Source organism: Pristis pectinata, chromosome 37 (assembly GCF_009764475.1).
Source record: "Pristis pectinata isolate sPriPec2 chromosome 37, sPriPec2.1.pri, whole genome shotgun sequence".
NCBI classification, from domain to species: domain Eukaryota; kingdom Metazoa; phylum Chordata; class Chondrichthyes; order Rhinopristiformes; family Pristidae; genus Pristis; species Pristis pectinata.
In genome coordinates, this window is record NC_067440.1 from 8,018,715 (window position 1) to 8,037,866 (window position 19,152).

The 19,152-nt window shown below is 46.2% G+C and overlaps 1 protein-coding gene across 2 annotated transcripts in view; it reads right to left on the reverse strand.

The window, feature by feature from the left end:
* Positions 1–19,152, reverse strand: part of LOC127586686 (phosphatidylinositol 4,5-bisphosphate 3-kinase catalytic subunit alpha isoform) — a 94,572-nt gene that overhangs the window by 65,378 nt on the left and 10,042 nt on the right. Inside the window, exon 2 of one of the 2 annotated variants that reach the window (XM_052044816.1) lies at positions 11,498–11,570. The exons of the other annotated variant lie outside the window; for it this stretch is intronic. The gene's annotated coding sequence lies outside the window, so the exon portion shown is untranslated. The remainder of the gene's footprint in view (positions 1–11,497; positions 11,571–19,152) is intronic. 2 annotated transcript variants of the gene reach the window in all.

Sequence of the window (19,152 nt, forward strand, 5' to 3'; positions counted from 1 at the left end):
TGCTCCTGTTGCCATTGCCAGCGCTTTGATGAGCATTGTTGGCGGCACGGTAGTGTAGCGGTTAGCATAACACAATTACAGCGCCAGCGACCCGGGTTCAATTCCCGCCACTGTCTGTAAGGAGTTTGTGCGTTCTCCCCGTGTGTCTGCGTGGGTTTCCTCCGGGTGCTTCGGTTTCCTCCCACATTCCAAAGACGTACAGGTTAGGAAGTTGTGGGCGTGCTACGTTGGCGCCGGAAGCGTGGCGACACTTGCGGGCTACCCCCAGAACACTCTACGTAAAAGATGCATTTCACTGTGTGTTTCAATGTACATGTGACTAACAAATAAATATCTTATAGAACATCGAACAGTACAGCACAGGATCAGGCCCTTCAGCCCACAATGTCTACGCTGAACACTATTCCAAATTAAACTAAATCTCTTCTGCCTGCACATGATCCACATCCCTCCATTCCCTGCATATTCATGTGTCTGTCTAAAAGCCTCTTCAAAGCCACTATTGTATCTGCTTCCACCACGTCCGGCAGCCCGTTCCAGGCACCCCCAGATAAAAAAACACTTGCCCCAGAAATCTCCTTTAAATTCTCCCCCTCAGCTGAAATGCATGCCCTCTAATATTTGACATTTCTACCCTGCAAAAAAGATTCTGACTATTGTAGGCCGTATCTCAAACAATGAGTTGGGGTACAGGAAGGAGACAGAGAGCTTAGTGACATGGTGTCATGACAACAACCTTTTCCTTATGTCAACAAAAGAAGCTGGTCATTGACTTCAGGAAAGGGGGCGGCGTACATGCACCCGTCTACATCAACGGTGCTGAGGTCGAGGTGGTTGAGAGGTTCAAGTTCCTGGGAGTGAACATCACCAATAGCCTGTCCTGGTCAAATCACGTAGATGCCACAGCCAAGAATGCTCACCAGTGCCTCTACTTCCTCAGGAGGCTGAAGAAATTCAGTATGTCCCCTTTGACACTCACCAACTTTTATCGATGCACCATAGAAAGCATCCTATCTGGATGCATCACGGCTTGGTACGGCAACTGCTCTGCCCAGGACTGCAAGAAACTGCAGAGAGTTATGGATACAGCCCAGTGCATCATAGACACCAGCCTCCCCTCCTTGGACTGTGTCTTTACCTCTCGCTGTCTTGGTGAAGCAGCCAGTATAATCGAAGACCCCACCCACCCAGGTCATTCTCTCTTCTCCCCTCTTCCGTCAGGTAGAAGATACAGGAACCCAAGGGCACGTACCACCAGGCCTAAGGACAGCTTCTATCCCACTGTGATAAGACTATTGAACAGTTCCCTTATACAATGAGATAGACTCTGACCTCACAATCCCTTGCACCTTATTGCAGTGCACTTTCTCTGTAACTGTGACACTTTACTCTGTACTGTTATTGTTTTTACCTGTACTACCTCAATGCACTCTGTACTAACTCAATGTAACTGCACTGTGTAATGAATTGACCTGTATGATCAGTATGCAAGACAAGTTTTTCCACTGTACCTCGGTACAAGTGACAATTATACACCAATATGCCTCTCATAACTTTATAAACCTCTACCAGGTCTCCCCTCAGCCTCTGATACTCCAGAGAAAATAACCCAAGTTTGTCCAACCTGTCCTTATAGCTCATACCCTCTCATCCAGGCAGCACTCTGGTAAACCTCTCCCATACCCTCTCCAGAGCCTCCACATCTTTCCTGTAATAGGATAACTATATTTCATACCAATTTTGAATTCTTCATACTTCTATGCATCATGTATTAATATTAATTACTTTAAACCACAGGGAAAAAAATCCACTGTGGTCATCCTTGCATCCATTTTAAGGGAGGGTGTATACATATAATCTTGCAAGCTATGTTTGATTAGTAAATTTGCAAGTAATACCAAAATTTGAAGTGTTGTAGCTAATGAAGAGGATCGTCTTAGGTCTACAACACAACATGGATTAGCTGGAAAGTTGAGTGCAGCAATGGCAAATGGAATATAATCCTGACACGTGCAAAGTGATGCATTTTGGAAGGTCAGGTAAGGGTAGGATGTGCAATAAATAGTAGAGAGTGTCAGTGAACAGAGACTCCTAGGGGTACAAGTCCACAGACCCCTGCAAGTGGCAGCACAGGTAGAAAGAGTGGTGAAGGCAGCAAATGAGATGCTCGCCTTCATGGGCATGGCAATAGAATATTAGAGCAGGGATGTCACGCTCCAACTTTACGGAACATTGGTTAAGCTACACCTGGAACACCTCATGCAATTCTGGTCACCACACTATGGGAAGGATGCAATTGCACTGGAGAGCGTCCAGAGGAGGTTCAGCAGGACGTTGCTTAGACTGGGGCATTACAGCAATAAGATCGGAGCAGTTGGGTTCGTTTTCCCTGGAACAGATGTGGCTGAGCGGTGACCTGATAGAGGTATAAAATTATGAGGGGGATAGACAAGTTAAATAGCAAGAATCTTTTCTCCCCCCCCCCCTCATGGTGGGAGTATCTAAAATAAAAGGGCACAGGTATAATGTGAGAGTTAGAGGGTTTAGAGGGGATCCGAGACAGGGATTATTCCCCCCCCCCTCCCCCTCACACAGAGTACAGGTAGCTCTGCTGTAACACGATAATTACCTTCCTAAGAAACCTTGCGTTATAAAACGTTGTGTTATAGCAGAACAGGCTGTAGTTGCCTTCAAAGCACAGGTTTAAGATAGATTTCTTTATTAGCCACATGTACATTGAAACACACAGTGAAATGCATCTTTTGCATAGAGTGTTCTGGGGGCAGCCCGCAAGTGTCGTCACGCTTCTGACGCCAACATAACATGCCCACAGCTTCCTAACCCATACATCTTAGGTATGTGGGAGGAAACCGGAGCACCCGGAGGAAACCCATGCAGACACGGGGAGACCGTACAAACTCCTTACAGACAGTGGCCGGAACTGAACCCGGGTCGCTGGCGCTGTAATAGTGTTACACTAACCGCTACACACACTATAACCAATGCAGCCAGCGTAATGCAAACAATGCTCCCTAATCCATCAACTGCATTTATAGCCAATTCACATTATGGAAACAAGCGCTTTTGGAGGACTACCTGTAGTTGGAATCTGGAATGTGCTGCCGGAGGAGATGGTGGAGGTGGAGACTCTCAAGACGTATCTGGACAAGGACTTATTTGGTCTGTAGAAGGCTACAGACCAAATAAGGCAAAATGGGACTAGTAAACAGATAAGTACATGGACAGGGTGGGCCATAGGGCTTGTTCCTGTGCCGTACACATACGATAGGGTTGTTAAGGCGGCGTATGGTGCATTGGCCTTCATTAGATGGGGTATTGAGTTCAAGAGCTGCGAGGTGATGTTGCAGCTCTATAGAACTCTGTTTAGACCATACTTGGAGTATTGTGTTCAGTTCTGGTCGCCTCATTATAGGAAGGATGTGGAAGCTTTAGAGAGGGTGCAGGGGAGATTTACCACGATATTGCCTTGATTGGAGAGCAATGTCTTATGAGGATAGGTTGAGTGAGCTAGGGCTTTTCTCTTTGGAGAGGAGGAGGATGAGAGGTGACTTGATAGAGGTGTACAAGATGATAAGAGGCATAGATCAAGTGGACAGTCAGAGACTTTTTCCCAGGTGACAATGGCTAACATGAGGGGACATAATTTTAAGATGATTGGAGAAAGATACAAGGTGGATGTCAGGGTTAAGTTTTTTTTTACACAGCGAGTGGTGGGTGCGTGGAACGCACTGCCGGCAGAGGTTGTGGGGGCAGATACATTAGGGACATTTAAGAGACTTTTAGATAGACACATGAATGATAGTAAAATAAGGGGCTATGTGGGAGGGAAGGGTTAGATAGACCTTAGAGCAGGATAAAATGTCAGCATAACATTGTGGGCCGAAGGGTGCTGTGATGTGCTATGTTCTCTGCTCTGTGTTCTACACATCTTACGCAAGGGTGGACTTGTGCATGTCTGTCTCTCTCTCTCTCTCTGGAGAGCTAGCCCCAAAGTCTCGGGGTAAGCAGGTAACCATTTGGTACTGAGAGAAGAAAGTTCTTTGCTCCAAAGGTGTATGGGCCTTTGCTTTTCTCAGCCCATAAAGCTCTGGATGCTCATCCACTTAAGATATTCAAAGTGGAGGTCAAGGGATATTCAGGCACAGGGAAATTGAAGCAGTGTCGAAGAATAGCTGTGATTTTATTGAATGACTTAGCACATTTAAGATCCACTTGGCCAGTTCCTATTTCTCATACATCAAGCAAGAAAGATCCCACCCGTAGTAGTCACTAGCCAGCCCACAGGTACAAATGCAAAGACATATTTTAGAAGAGCAAGCCTTAATGCATTCAAACAATACAGGCATCTATTTTAATTAAGAGTATTTTTGCTAAACATCAATCCATTAAGTGCAGCCAAGAACTGAAGGACTCACAGTCAGAGACCCCACACTGCTCCCACCACCTTGACTGCTCAAAACGAAGTCTTGAGTTTGTAAAGTCGACACAAACTCAAGATGTCTCAGGCAGTTTTCTGAAGAGCGGTCACTGATGCAGTGAAGAGACTGCAGCCAAATTGCACACAGCATGATCCCACAAACAACAACAAAGCAATAAATGACCGGATCATTGATTTCTTTTCTTTTTGAAAAAAGGGAAGTGTAGATTGAGGGATAAATATTGGCCCAGGACACCGGAGATGGCATTTTGGTCAGTTTCCAAATAGCAGCTCATTAGCAAATCCACAAAAGAGGTTAAAGTTCACTTTCACACACCACGGGACAGGAGTATTGAGATCACATGACCAGGACAGTCTAGTATTAATTCTCTCATAAACCAGTAACACAACCCGCCAGATCTGGTTCCCTAATTAATCAACTGACTGGCGGGTAAAGTGACGGACAGCTGCAGGCTTTTTACATCCACAGTCAGTCATAGCCAATAAATATTAAGCACCGCATCTGAATTCAGACCCAAGTAACTCCTCAAAATGGCAGAAGTGGCAGACGGAACACAGCGTAGGGAAGTGTGGGGCTGTGCACTTTGGTAGGAAGAATAAAAGGTGTAAATGAGGAGAGAATTCAGGAATCGGAGGTGCAAGGTGACTTGGGAGTCCTAGTTCAGAATTCCCTCAAGGTTAACTTGCAGGTCCAGTTGGTAAAAATGAAGGCATGTGCAATGTTAACATTAGTTTCCAGAGGACTTGAATATAAAGACAATGACATACTGCTGAGGCTTTATAAGGCGTTCATCAGACTGCATTTAGAATATTGTGAACAATTTTGGGCCCCGTATCTAAAGGAGGATGTGCTGGCCCTGGAGAGGGTCCAGAGGCAGTTCACAAGAATGATCTCAGGGATAAGAGGCTTAATATATGATCGTTTGATGTCTCTGGGCCTGTACTTGATGGAGCTCAGAATGACTGGGGGGAGGGGTGAAATCATTCAAATCTACTGAATACGGAAAGGCTTCAATAGAGTGGACGTGGAGAGGCTGTTTCCATCAGTAGGAGAGTCCAGGACCTGAAGGCACAGCCTCAGAATAAAGGAACGTCCCTTTAGAACTGAGATGAGGAGGAATTTCTTCAGCCAGAGGGCAGTGAATCTGTGGAATTCGTTGCCACAGAGGGCGGTGGAGGCCAAGTCACTGAGTGTATTTAAGGCAGAGATCAATAGGTTCTTGATTGGTAAGGGGGTTTGCGGGGAGAAGGCAGGAGAATGGGGTTTTAAAAAAAAAACAGCCAAGATTGAATGGTGGAGCAGACTCAATGGGCCGAATGGCCTAATTCTGCTCCTGTAATTTATGGCCTAAACAAAACATTAATCCATGACCAGTTAATCCTCATTTGATGTTGTTCGAGGAAGGACTATTGACCCAGCAGAAGCCTCTACTCTGGGCTGAACTGTACCAAGGAAACTTTTACACCTGAAACCTGAACAAGCCATCATGTTTTTGACTTAAAACTAACTTGTTATCTCTCATTCCCTGGGTCTTGAAATCAACAATGTTAACTCTATTTCCATAGATGCTGCCTGCTTCCAGCAACTTGTGTCTTTATTGATTTTTTCTGATAAAATTTCATTCACTGACGTTGCTAGCAATACAATCTCCAAATGCCTCTTCACCTTGGAGGTTTGAGTCCACCATATTGGTGGACCAGACTGACAGGTCCAACTGGGTAAGAATAACAAACTTCCTTCCTTGAAAGACATTAGTGAACCAGATTGTTCTCCTTTGTAAATAACAAGCTTCTAGTTTCACGATTACATTATTGACTCAAGCTTCAATTCCAGATTTAATTATTCTAAATTCCCCAGCTGCTGTGGTGGGATTCGAACACGTATCAGTAATCTAGCCACTACACTGTTTAATCCCTCCCATGAAGGCCATGGCTTTGACCCTCCCCTACTCAACCTAGAGAAACAAAGGACTGCAGATGCTGGAATCTAGACGAAAAACACGATGATGCTGGAGGAACTCAGCAGGCCAGGCAGCATCCGTGGAGAAAAGCAGGCAGTCAACGTTTCGGGTCAGGACCCTTCTGTTGACTGCCTGCTTTTCTCCAAAGATGCTGCCTGACCTGCTGAGTTCCTCCAGCATCATCCTACTCAACCTACCTCGTCCTGCATGACTGGTCTACAAGGCAAGGTGGAAATTAGGTGGCTGTTCTTAGCCCAGTCTTGCCCCTATGCTGGGCGACTTGGCTACTGTTAGCAGGAGCTTTAAAAGACTGTGGCGTAATCAGCACCATACCGCAACGTGAACCAAGTTCCTGGGCATCAACATCTCAGAGGATCTATCCTGAGCTCAACACATTGATGCAATCACGAAGAAGGCACACCAGTGGCTCTACTTCGTTAGGAGTTTGAGGAGATTCCGTATGTCACCAAACATTCTTACAAACTTCATTATATGTTTGTAATGAACTGTGCAGCTGCAAAAAGCTGACTTGCATGGCATTTATACCCTGTGTACGTATGCCTGTGACAATAAACTTGAACTTGATTTAGGAGTAGAGACGCAGGAGACTGCAGATGCTGGAATCTGGAGCAACACACAAGATGCTGGAGGAACTCAGGAGGTTGGGCAGCATCTGTGGAGGGAAATGGACAGTTGACGTTTTGGGTCAAGACCCTTCACCTGGACTGAATTTGATTTGGGAATGTTCACTAGAACACATTAGAGTTTTCAATTAATGACACTGTAACAAGTAGTATACCACTCTCTGCGGAAAACACTGTACTAAGTGCCAATGTTGCATTTCATCCAGCCTTCTTGAGTTGCATTACATAAATTTAAGTGTTGTCTGTGTACCATTCCCTTCACGAACGAGGAACGTGCCTACCCACACATGCCAAGAGCCACAAATCTTTCTGGAGCAGGTGAAAGAATCGGAGGCAAAGGGTTTAGACGATCCCAGGCAACAAAATGCCTCTCACAACTGGAAGATCTCACACCTCTGTACTGTAGGAAACATGCTTTTCCCCCACAACAAGATCACACAAACAATGGAAGTGTTTCGATGGTGTTCACTGACCAGCAGGGAGGACTTTGAGGGACCAGCTGTGGACTCTTTTCCAACCAGCCGACTTAGCATCTCTTCTGAAAGACGGCACAGTGGGTAAGGCCTCCGCCTCTCAGGCCCAGACACCCGGGTTCAATCCCGACCTCTGGCGCTGTGTGGAGTTTGCACGTTCTCCCTGTGACCAGGTGGGTTTCCTCCCACATCCCAACGATGTGCTGGTCGTTGGGTTAATTGGCCTCTGTAAATTGCGTGTCTCCCCCACAGACCCCCACCCCCCAAGTTGATGGGTAAGGGGTAGTATCTTGGGGGGAGGGGGGGGGAGTTGATGGGAATGTGGGGACAATAAAATGGGGTTGGTGTAAATGGGTGTCTGATGGCCAGCATGGACTCAGTGGGCCGAAGGGCCTGTTTCTGTGCTGTACCTCTATAACCTCCGACTATGCTGCACTCCCTGGGTATGCGTTCATCTGAAACACTCAACCCTGATTCGGGACGGTAAGCAAGAACGACCTTGATTCGTCACAGATACATCTGCCTAACAAACAGAAGCTTAAGAGCAAAATCACCGTGGTAGTCACTCTGATCTAGTTATAACCCGGTGCTTTGTTTTCCCCAAGAGAAAACATGCACTAAAAATTAAAAAGAGAGCAAAAAAAAAATCCACCGCCTCAGCCAAATGATGCCGAGCTCTTAAAAACGAACTCAAACCGAACACAATAACTGCCTTTCTGAAGGATTCTGTGCGCTAGACATTAACAGCTGCAAAAAAAAAGTGTGAGGACAGGAGGTAGTTGGGAAAAATTCCCAGTTGGCACAATCAGAAAAAAAATTGACAAAAAAAAACTCATTTGAATCAGCAGAGAAACAGCTTGTGTGGGATTAATTCATCCATTGATTTACCAGTACATGAAAGGGCAGCCACAGGATGCACTCTCCTTGGGAATGCCCTTCAGCGGAGAGCAGGCATTCAGAGTTCCCTCACTGATGGGTTGTTGGCAGGTGTCCTTTCTGCAGCTCCATATCCAAACAGAGACTGGCATGGTCTTGTCTCTCACACACAAACACTTCTACTCTGCAACACACACGCAAACCAGGTTCTCTCCCTCTCTGCCCACCTACACCTAGAACTTCACCACACAACCCCAGACCAATACTCCCAGTGCAGTTACTAGGGAGAGCCACACAGTCAAAGGCACTGGATAAGGATTACACAGAGGTCCTGTCTGAACAAATCTTGAGCGATCCAATACCAGAGAACATGCATTTAAGATGAGAGGGGATAGGTTGAGAACAGACGTGAGGGGTACTTTTTTTTTACTGAGAGTGGTGGATGCCTGGAATGCATTGCCTGATAGGGTGGTGGAGGTAAATTCATTGGGGGCTTTTAAAAGAGGCTTGGATGAGCACATGAAGGAGAGGAAGATAAAGGGATATGGGCATTCTGTAGGTAGGATTAACTATGTCAGCACAACATTGTGGGCCGAAGGGCCTGTTCTGTACTGTACTGTTCTACGTATACAAATCCCATGGCTGTCCTGCTCTTCATTACATTCTTCTCTCCCTACAAGGCTAATGTATTTGCTGTGAAAGTCACAAACTACAAATGCTGGAAATCTGAAATAAAACCGGATAATGCTGGAAACACTCAGCGGGTCAGGCAGCAGCTGTGGAAGGAGAAACAGTTAACGTTGCAGGTCCGGGACCCTTCATCAGGTTACATTTTCAACATGTGGCGCGAAGAGTCCCTGCTTACTCACAATACAATCCCGTTCCCCACCAACTTTCCCTGTAAACTATTCTCCCCACAATCCTTCCCCAGATTCTACCCCTCATCCACACACTCAGGGGCAATTTACAGCAGCCAATTAACCCAATGACGAGACACAAGAGGCTGCTGGGATCTGGAACAAAAATACAAAGTGCTGGAGGATCAAGCAGCATCCGTGGAGGTAAGAGGGATGGTCGACATTTCGTGTCAAGACCCTGCATCAGGACTGAGAGCGTAGAGGAAAGATAGCCAGCATAAAGAGGGGGGAGGGATGAGCTGGCAAATGATAGGTGGATCCAGGTGAGGAGGGGTTGATTGGCAGATGGAGTCAGGTGGGGGGAGGGAGGGGTGGAGCCAGCAACAGAGGCTGAGAGTGATAGGTGGAGGTAACAGAGGGCAGCAGACGATGGAATCTGATTGGATAGTGGAACTAGATAAGGGAGGGATGGTGGACCGGCACGTCGTTGGGATGTGGGAGGAAACTGGAGCACCCGGGGGAAACCCACGCGATCACAGGTAGAGCATGCAAACTCCACACACACACACACACACACACACACACACACACACGGCACTGGAGGTCGGGATCAAACCCAGGTCTCTGGAGCCGTTAGACAGTGGTTCAACCCACTGCGCCACCTAAGTTCATTGTCTAGGTTGTGTTTTGCTAATAGAAAATCTATGAGATATATATCAGGAGGTCAGAGGATATTGAAAAAACCTAAACTTGAGTATTCGATATTGAGTGTGTCCTCAATACAAAATTCTCCAACTTTAAATAACTTTCTGCTGTTATCCGAACTGGTCATTTCTCCTCTACTAGTATAACTTGACTTGCTAGTCTTGTCCCACAACCTTGCTATTAGCAACACAAAATAAGCATAATGTGCTTTGATTTCATTAACCCATCTGGTCTCACCCCATCGGAGATATTCCCTGTTTCATCCACCCCTCCCTCACCATCTCTACTTCTGAAAACCAACTTGTTTTCTCACCTTCCCTCATCTGAAGAAGGTTCTTTGAACCAAAACATTAACCGTCCCCCTTCCACAGACACTGCTCGACCTGCTGAGTGTTTCCAGCGTTTTCTATACCAGTTTCAAAAAACTGCTTCACTGTCTGTGAAAGGGCTTCGGGATATGCCAAGGCTGAAACAGGTGCTACAGAAATGCAAGCCTTATTTCTGAATGGCAAGTCAGATACTCACTGCAGCTCAGCCTAAGCGAACACACAAATTTTCGGCTTGGATTTGGAATTTAAAACAAAATCAAAATCAGTTAACTATTGGCAGTGAATTAGATCTTGAACCAAAATCAAAGAACACATGATAAATTGAAATGCTGCAAGATCACAGGTCTGAAGGAGCTTTGAAATTCTGGAGAAACATTACTCCACTAAGCAAACAGCATAACAGAGCTACAGTACTGCAGGAGTGCCACGAGCACACACACACAAAAGGCAACTACACACACTATTTCTATTTTGCATTTTACAACAGCGCAATATAGCTATGATACTCCAAGCACGGGTATTTAATAAGGAGGTAGGGTTGCATGTGGACTCGTGCACACACACAGACACACTCGTATGTGAGGTGGGAAATATGGTGGTTAACTTATTCAAGACAACTCCCACAAACAGGAATGAGATAATGACCAGACAATCTGCTCTCAATTACATTGGTTGAAAGATGAATATTAGCCCTGCACTGGATAAGAACTACAGCTGCTCTCCTTCAAAGACAGAGTCGTGGGACTGACTCTGTGACGGTCCCCCCCACCCCCATCCCCCCCGGGAGATACAGGCAAAATATGGTCCAAAAGACAGCACCTCGGAAAATACAGCTCTTTCTCGGCATTCAAGGTCTGAAGCCATTGGCTACTGACTCAGAGGCAAGAGTACAAACCAAACTCTGACCTTGCACCTTATTGTCTGCCTGCACTGCACTCTCTCTGTAGCCGTTAGACTTTATTCTGCATTCTGTTATTGTTTTTACACTGTACTACCTCGATGCACTGTGTAATGAATTGATCTGTACGAACGATACGCAAGACAAGATCGTCACTGTATCTCGGTACAAATGACAATAATAAACCAATACCAATCTCACAGTGCTCTGCCAACCAACACCCAAGAGAGGCACTCGAGGTAGGTACTGGAAGTGGAGACCAAATATAAAACAATAATAAAAACAAATCATTTACCCTGGAGAGAGAAGAGACTGGAATCTGGAGCAACACACAATGCGCTGGAGGATCTCAGCGGGTTAGGCAGCATCTGTGGAGGGAAATGGACAGTCGATGTTTCAGGTTGAGACCCTTCGTCTGGACTGAAAGAAAGAAGGGAGATAGCCGGGAAAAAGAGGGATGGAGCAAGAGCTGGCAGGTGACGGGTGGATCCAGGTGGGGTGGTGGTGATAAGTAGAGGAGGCGGGGGGGGGGGGGGGGGGTGGGAGAGTAGGAATGGTGGAAGGAGCTGGGAGGTGATGTGGAAGGGTTACAGGTGATGGAATCTTGATAGGATTGGAACGTGGAATAAAGGGAGGGAGGTCGGGGGGGGGAACCAGTGGGAGGATTGTGTGTGTGATGGGCAGTTGGAGAGGGCAGAGGAGGGGGACAGAGATGGGGTCCGAGTGAATCAAGAGGAGCGGTTACCAGAAGTTTGAGAATTCAACGTTCATGCCGCCAGGTTGGAAACTGACCAGGCAGAATACGAGATGCTGTTCCTCTAATTTGCAGTCACCCTAGGGTAGATTATTTATCCTAATCCCGAACATGAAAATTACAGGATTTCAATTCAACTACAAATGGAACCGAATTCAGTGGAATTTGACAGGGACAGAAATATCTCTGCTTGTTATTGGGAACAGATGGATACAACGGTGATGTAACGTCAAAGTCTTTATAAATATAGCAGGAAAACCAACATCACCCTTCCTGTTGACCACAAGCACACAACAGGCTTCCCAAGGACACTGTGCTGGGATCAACACTGGTGATTTCAGAGAAATAATTCCGAAAATATTCTTCACATTCAGCTGGAGGACATCGTGCAATTACTTGCTCTTTAACCCTGAAACTCCTTAGGTTTCTGAACACCTCCCTCTGGACTCGAGAGCTGATACTTTAGCCTTGGAAAGTTTAAAGATTCCGGAGTTCAGACTGGAGTACAAAGTTTTGCAAATCAGTACTGGCTGTGCACAGGAGCACAGCCTCAAAGGAGTACAGTAAAAATCCAATATCCATTAATTTGGAATTCCCTGTTGCTCCTCATCTGGCTCACCAGGTGAAGTTTATTCTGTTCCCTTTCCATTTACCTGGGCTCTCTGCTCCTTTACCACATCCCTGGAAAATTATAACACCGTGCAACATCTCATAGAAAAGTCAATTAAAAAGTTGGGGAATTAACAGAAATAACATCCAAACCGGGTCGTCGCCGGGTTACAACAGGGCTCTGTTCCCGGGAACCGCTCGTAACCCAGACAGTTCTCAAGTCGGAAACATGGCCACAAATCGAGTTCCCGGGCAGCAGAAGATGTCTACAGACCTGCAGCAAGCCGGCAAATCCATCCCACCAGTCTCCCAAGTGCTCGTTCATACCGGCTGTCTGCAAGTCAGGTGTTTGTAACCTAGCGGGGACCTGTAGGACAGAATATCTGACAGTCCGGAATCACCAAAGTCCGAAGAGTACCGGATTATCAGAGTTTCACCGTACTGCCCTCCAGGTGCTCTTTAAAACCATTTTTATACATGGAGGTTGGTTAGCATTGGAAAGGCCATCTCTACCTACCATTGGGAAGGTGGTGGTGAGCTATTGGTGTGTGTGTGCGGTATGTGCTTCTGGCTGCGCAAGGAGCTTCAGAGTTTACATCCAGTGATAAGTGACAAACATTACGGTTCCAAGTCAGTGCATCATTTGCTTATTACAAAATGGGAGGCCATTCAGCCCATCAGGTCCACGTTAGCTCCTAGTGGAGCAACTCAGTCAGTCCCATCTCTCACGCCTACAACTTATTCTTTCTCTGGCATGCTCTTTAACTCCCTTTAGTTCTTTTTGTGAAACAGCAGTCAATTAAACAACCAGCATAACTTTGGGATATGGGAGGAAACCCACCCGGTCACCGGGAGAACACGCAAACTCCACACACACAGCGCCAGGGGTCGGGATCGAACCCACGTCGAGGCAGCGGTGCTGACCTCTGAGCCAGCACGATGCTCAGTGTGTGGAAAGAACTTACCGAGGGTTCATAGGCAAGTTGCTTTCGTATGTTTTATAGGTGGTGTACACTGTAGGCACAGAGCACCCATGGTGGAGCAAGCGAGTTTTAAGGGAGGTGGATGGTTTGCCCTTTAGGCAAGATTACAGTATTCCATCACACCTACATCTTGTTCCTGGAGATGGTGGAATGGCTTGGGAAAGTCAGGATACACGTCACTAGTCCCAGGATTCCAGTCTCTGCTCGTGTACTTCTCGTTACTTCCATCAGGGAGGTGGTACAGGAGCCTGAAGACCCACACTCAACAGTTCAGGAACAGCTTCTTCCCCTCCGCCATCATATTTCTGAATGGTCCAGGAACCCATGAACACTGCCTCGTTATATTCCTTTTTCTTTTGCACTATTTATTTTGTAATTTATAGTAATTTGATGTCTTTTCACTGTACTGCTGCTGCAAAACAACAAATTTCACGACATACAAGTCAGTGATAATAAACCCGATTCTGATTCTTGTAACTGTGGTGTTAATACAGCTGGGTCCATTTTTAAGTTGATGATGTGATGTCCAGCAACAGTAATACCACTGAATATCAAGGGAGAGGGTATTAGACTCTTAGTCACATAATTAGGAGCAGCCTCTTCCATCGGGTAGAAGATACAGAAGCCTGAGGGCACGTACCACCAGACAAGGACAGCTTCTACCTCACTGTGATAAGACTTTTGAACGGTTCCCTCATATGATGAGATGGACTCTGACCTCACGATCTATCTTGTTGTGACCTTGCACCTTATTGCACGGCACTTTCTCTGTAGCTGTGACACTTTACTCTGTACTGTTATTGTTTTTACCTGTACTACCTCAATGCACTCTGTACTGACTCAATGTAACTGCACCGTGTAATGAATTGACCTGTATGATCAGTTTGTAAGACAAGCTTTTCACTGCACCTCAGTACAAGTGACAACAATAAACCAATACCAATAAATACCAAGGAGTGGACATCCAACCCTTCAAGCATGTTCTGCCACTTATCAAGATTATGGCTGATCTTCTAACTCAACTCCATTTTCCTGCACTATCCTCTTATCCTTTGATTCACTTAACGTCCAGAAGTCTATCGATCTTTGCTTTGAATGAACGAGGACTGGGCCTCCAATGAGCTGAATTCCGAAGATTCACCACCCTCCAAGTGAAGAAATCTCTCCTTTTTCCCTTCTGCCGAGATTGACCCCAGTTCCAGACTCTGCAGCCAGGCCAAACATCTTCCCTTCAATCAGCCTGCCAAGCCTGAAAGAATTTTGTAAGTTTCGCCGAAATCTCCTCTCATTCTTCAAAATTCGAGAGAACGCAAGCCTTGTCTATTCAATCTCTAGCTGACCAATAGAAGTTGATGGGAACACAAGAAAAAAGGAGCAGGAGTGGACAACAGGCCCCTCAAGCCTGGCCCACTAGTTAATATGATCATGGCTGATCTATGCTGGCCTCAACTCTATTCCGTGCTATTTCTTCATTCCTCGAGCTATCAAATATTTATCCACCACCACTTCAAATACTTCCAACGATTCACCTTCCATCACCTGCCGGGGCAGAGAATTCTAGAGATCCCTCTGAGAGGAGGAATTTGTAGGTACCTCAGTATTAAATGACTGGCCCCTTATCTTGTAGTTAGGTCTCCCCATCTGAGTCTGTCCCACTAATGGAAGTGTGGGAGGAATAAAATGGGATTAGTATAAATGAATACCTCTCATGTAAATTTACCATAGAGAGGGACATGGAAGCTAGAGAGTTCAGGGAAAGGAACAGAAATATCCCCAACATACCAACATTACAAAGGAGGAGATATCAGAGGTCTTGAAATGCATAAAGGTAGATAAATCACCAAGACATGACTCCGCGTTTCCTAGAATGTTATAGGAAGCAAGAGAGGAGGTTGCTGGGGCTTTGGCAGAGATTTTTGCATCTTCATTAGCCACAGATGAGGTAACAGGAGACAGCAGGATAGCTAATGTTGTGCCTTTATTTAAGAAGGGATTAGCTAGGGAACAACAGGCCGGTGAGCCTTACATCAGTGGTGGGAAAGTTACTGGAAGGGATTCAGAGGGGACAGGACTTATTTGCATTTGGAAAGGCAAGGACTGATTAGGGATAATCAGCATGGCTTTGTGTGTGGAAAATAAAAAAAAACTCAAATTCATGAGACAAGAAGAGGTGACCACGAGGGCAGGGCAGTGAATATTGTCTACATGGACTTCAGCAAGGCTTTCGACAAGAACCCACATGGTAGGCTGGTCGGGAAGGTTAGATCGCATGGGATCCAGGTGAGCCAGCCAACTGAATACAAATCTGGCTTAGTAGTAGGAGGCAGAGGGTGCTAGGGGAGGGTTGTTTTACTAGACTGGTGACCAGTGGTGTGCCACAGAGATCAATGTTAGGTGCTTTGTCACATATATTGGATGAAAATATAGGTGGCACTGTTAGCAAGTTTGCAGATGACACCAAAATTGATGGTACAGGTCCTCCCCAGCTTACAAATGTCTGACTTATATACAGCCTGTACGTACCAACAAGCATCTGGGAGACTGGCAGGATAGATGGGGATAGATCTGCAGCACTGCAGGCACCTCCTGCCGGGTGGGAACTCTGTTTGCAGCCACAGTTCCGACTTGCGGACTGTCCAGGTTACAGACAGTTCTCAGGGACTGAACCCTGTCATAACCCGGGGAGGACCTGCACCGTGGACAGTGAGGAAGGAAGTCTAAAGGCAACTAGACAGGTACTTGAATGAGTAGGGCATAGAGGGATATGGAATTAATGCAGGCAAGTGGGATTAGCATAGACGGACATGGTGGTCAGCACAGACGCAGTGGGCTGAAGGGCCTGTTTCTATGCTGTACAACTCTATGAGGGTGCTTAATGGTCACTGCAGACTTGGGGGTGGTTGGAGAGACTGATCACTCTATACACAAAATTCCCTCCCTGCCTCCTCAAATCGTAGCAAGCAGTGTGGTGAATTGCTGTACTCTCACTATAGATTTGTACAGCACAGAAACAGGCCCACTTGGGCCACTTTGTCCCTGACGACCGTGGTGCCTATCCACACTTATCCCATTTGCCCACATTAGGCCCATATCCCTCTACTCCTTTCCTGTTCAAGTTCCTGTCCAAATGCCTTTAAAACACTAATTGCATCTGCCTCCACCACCTCCTCTGGCAGCTCGTTCCAGACACCACCACCCTCTGTGTGATAAACTTAGAAACATGGAAAATCTACAGGCCCTTCGGCCCACAAAGCTGTGCCGAACCTTAGAAATTACTAGGCTTACCCATCGCCCTCTATTTTTCTCAGCTCCATGTACCTATCCAAAAGTCTCTTAAACGACCCTATCATATCCACCTCCACCACAGTTGCCGGCAGCCCATTCCACATACTCGCCACTGAGTAAAAAAAAACTTACCCCGACATCTCCTCTGTACCTTCTCCCCAGCAGCTTAAACCTGTGTCCTCAAATTTCTTCTTAGCCCTCAAATCTCCTTTAAATCTCTCCCCTCTCACCCTAAACCTGTGCGCTCTCATTCTAGATTCCCCTACCCTCAGAAAATGTCTCTATTTACCCTTTCTATGGCCCTCATTACTTTATAAACCTCTATAGGGACACCCCCTCAGCCTCCTACATTCCAGTGAGAATAATCCCAGTCTATCCAATCTCTCCCTATAACCACAGCCCTCCACTCCAGGCAACACCCAGATAAATCTCTTCTGCACTCTCTCTTTTGCTACCACATCCTTCCTGTAGTGTTGCGGCCAGAACTGTACACAACACTCCAAGTGCGTTCCAACCAACATTTTGTACAAATGCAACATGACATCCCTACTCCTAACTCAATGCCTCGGCCCATGAAGGCAAGTGTACCAAATGCCTTCTTCACAACCCTATCCATCCATGTCCTTGATGATGAGCAGTGGTACATAAACAAGGTCTTGCTTTGTGCTTTTCTGTGGTTTTACTTCAGGTTTGCAACAGCTTTGATTGATGACTCAGACTATGGTTCAACTATACCAACTGGTGCATGGGTTCCCTTCAAGGTCAAGACCTGATTTTCTCTTTGTGGTGCAGCAGTGATGGGATGGTGGAACTGGTGGGCGGTGAAGAAAAAAAAAGTAGGGTATGGTGGTGGAGGGGTGCTATTTCAAGCAGGGAACGCTCCAGGTGACTCAGTCACCAACCTCCCATCATTCACACAGCAGTGGGGGAGGCAGCAAGTCAGCCCATGCTGTCTCTGACAGAACTCTCCAATTAACACGCTCCCTTTACCTGAAACGCTGCAAACTATTGCCCTTTGTTCAAAGCCACCACACTCTCACACCACTGGGCGCCTGCTGGCATGATTTCCTGACAAGTGTCACCATCCACTCCCGGAATTCTTGAGACTGAAGCATGCACCATGGTCCCACCAACCCACTAATGGCGAAGAAATTAGAAGATTGCACATTTATCCATCTCGGCCTCAAGCTGGGCAAATTCCATCTCCAAACCTCACTGCCTTGGTCTCTCCCCAAACCAAAACCTACTTCTTTGACCATGAAATTTAGTCACCAGTGTCAAATTAGGGCCAAATAGCACACTGTGAAGTAGCTTGGGATGTTTTCCCAAATCACTACAGCTTAGCAACACTATGACCACTTTGGAAATAAAATGGACTTTTATTTTGTTCTCATTGTGTTCCCTCTTGTAAAAATTGTGTGTAACTTACATCCAATTTAGGTTTGTCTTGTGAATGCTTCTTATCTGATGCTAGGTTTCTGCAATGTTGCTTCAGGTAGGTTTTTCAGTGCACACATACTTGTGCATATAACAACAAACTCAACTTTGACTTTGTAAAAAAAAAAACAACTTAAATCAATACAAGTACTGATCATAAAACCCACCGCTGCGGATATAACCCTTCACATCTCCAAGAAAGCTATGGACACCCTTCCCTAATGCATTCTGCTTGGGCTATTCCGCTGTAATTTGGGGACGGCATCAGGGGGCAGGGGAAGAAACTGGAGGGAAAAAGAAAAATCAGAAAGTGCAACTCTTTTTCATTGCTGTTAGCCCAAAAAAATATTGGTTCTACAGTGGTGGGAACTCACCAACTTCCTTCGCTGGGAGGACAAATTGTAAACCTGCTCCAGTCTCACGTAGGCCACTAGACAACTATCCGCCTACTGATCCATGGAGGGAAATGGACTGTCAACCCAAAACATCAACTGTCCATTTCCCTCCACGGATGCTGCTCGACCCACTGAGTTCCCCCAGCAGGTTGTTTGTTGCTCCAGATTCCAGTATCTGCAGTTTCTTGCGTCTCCAGATACTTCACCATACCTGGGCCAGCTCAGTCTTTACTGTAAAGCTAACTTTCTCAAACCTGCTGTTTGCTTGTGGTTTTGAGAAGACCTGTCTCCATCACTTTCTCAGGCAGTGAATTCCCAATTGCAACCACCCTTTGGGTGAAAAGAAAATTTCCTCAGATCCTCTTCCCCTCATCCCTCACCTTAACCCTATGGCCTCTGGTTTTATTCTCATCCAGGTGGGGGTCTGGAACTCACTGCCTGAAAGAGCAATATAGGCAGAAATCCTCTACACATTTAACTAGTGCCT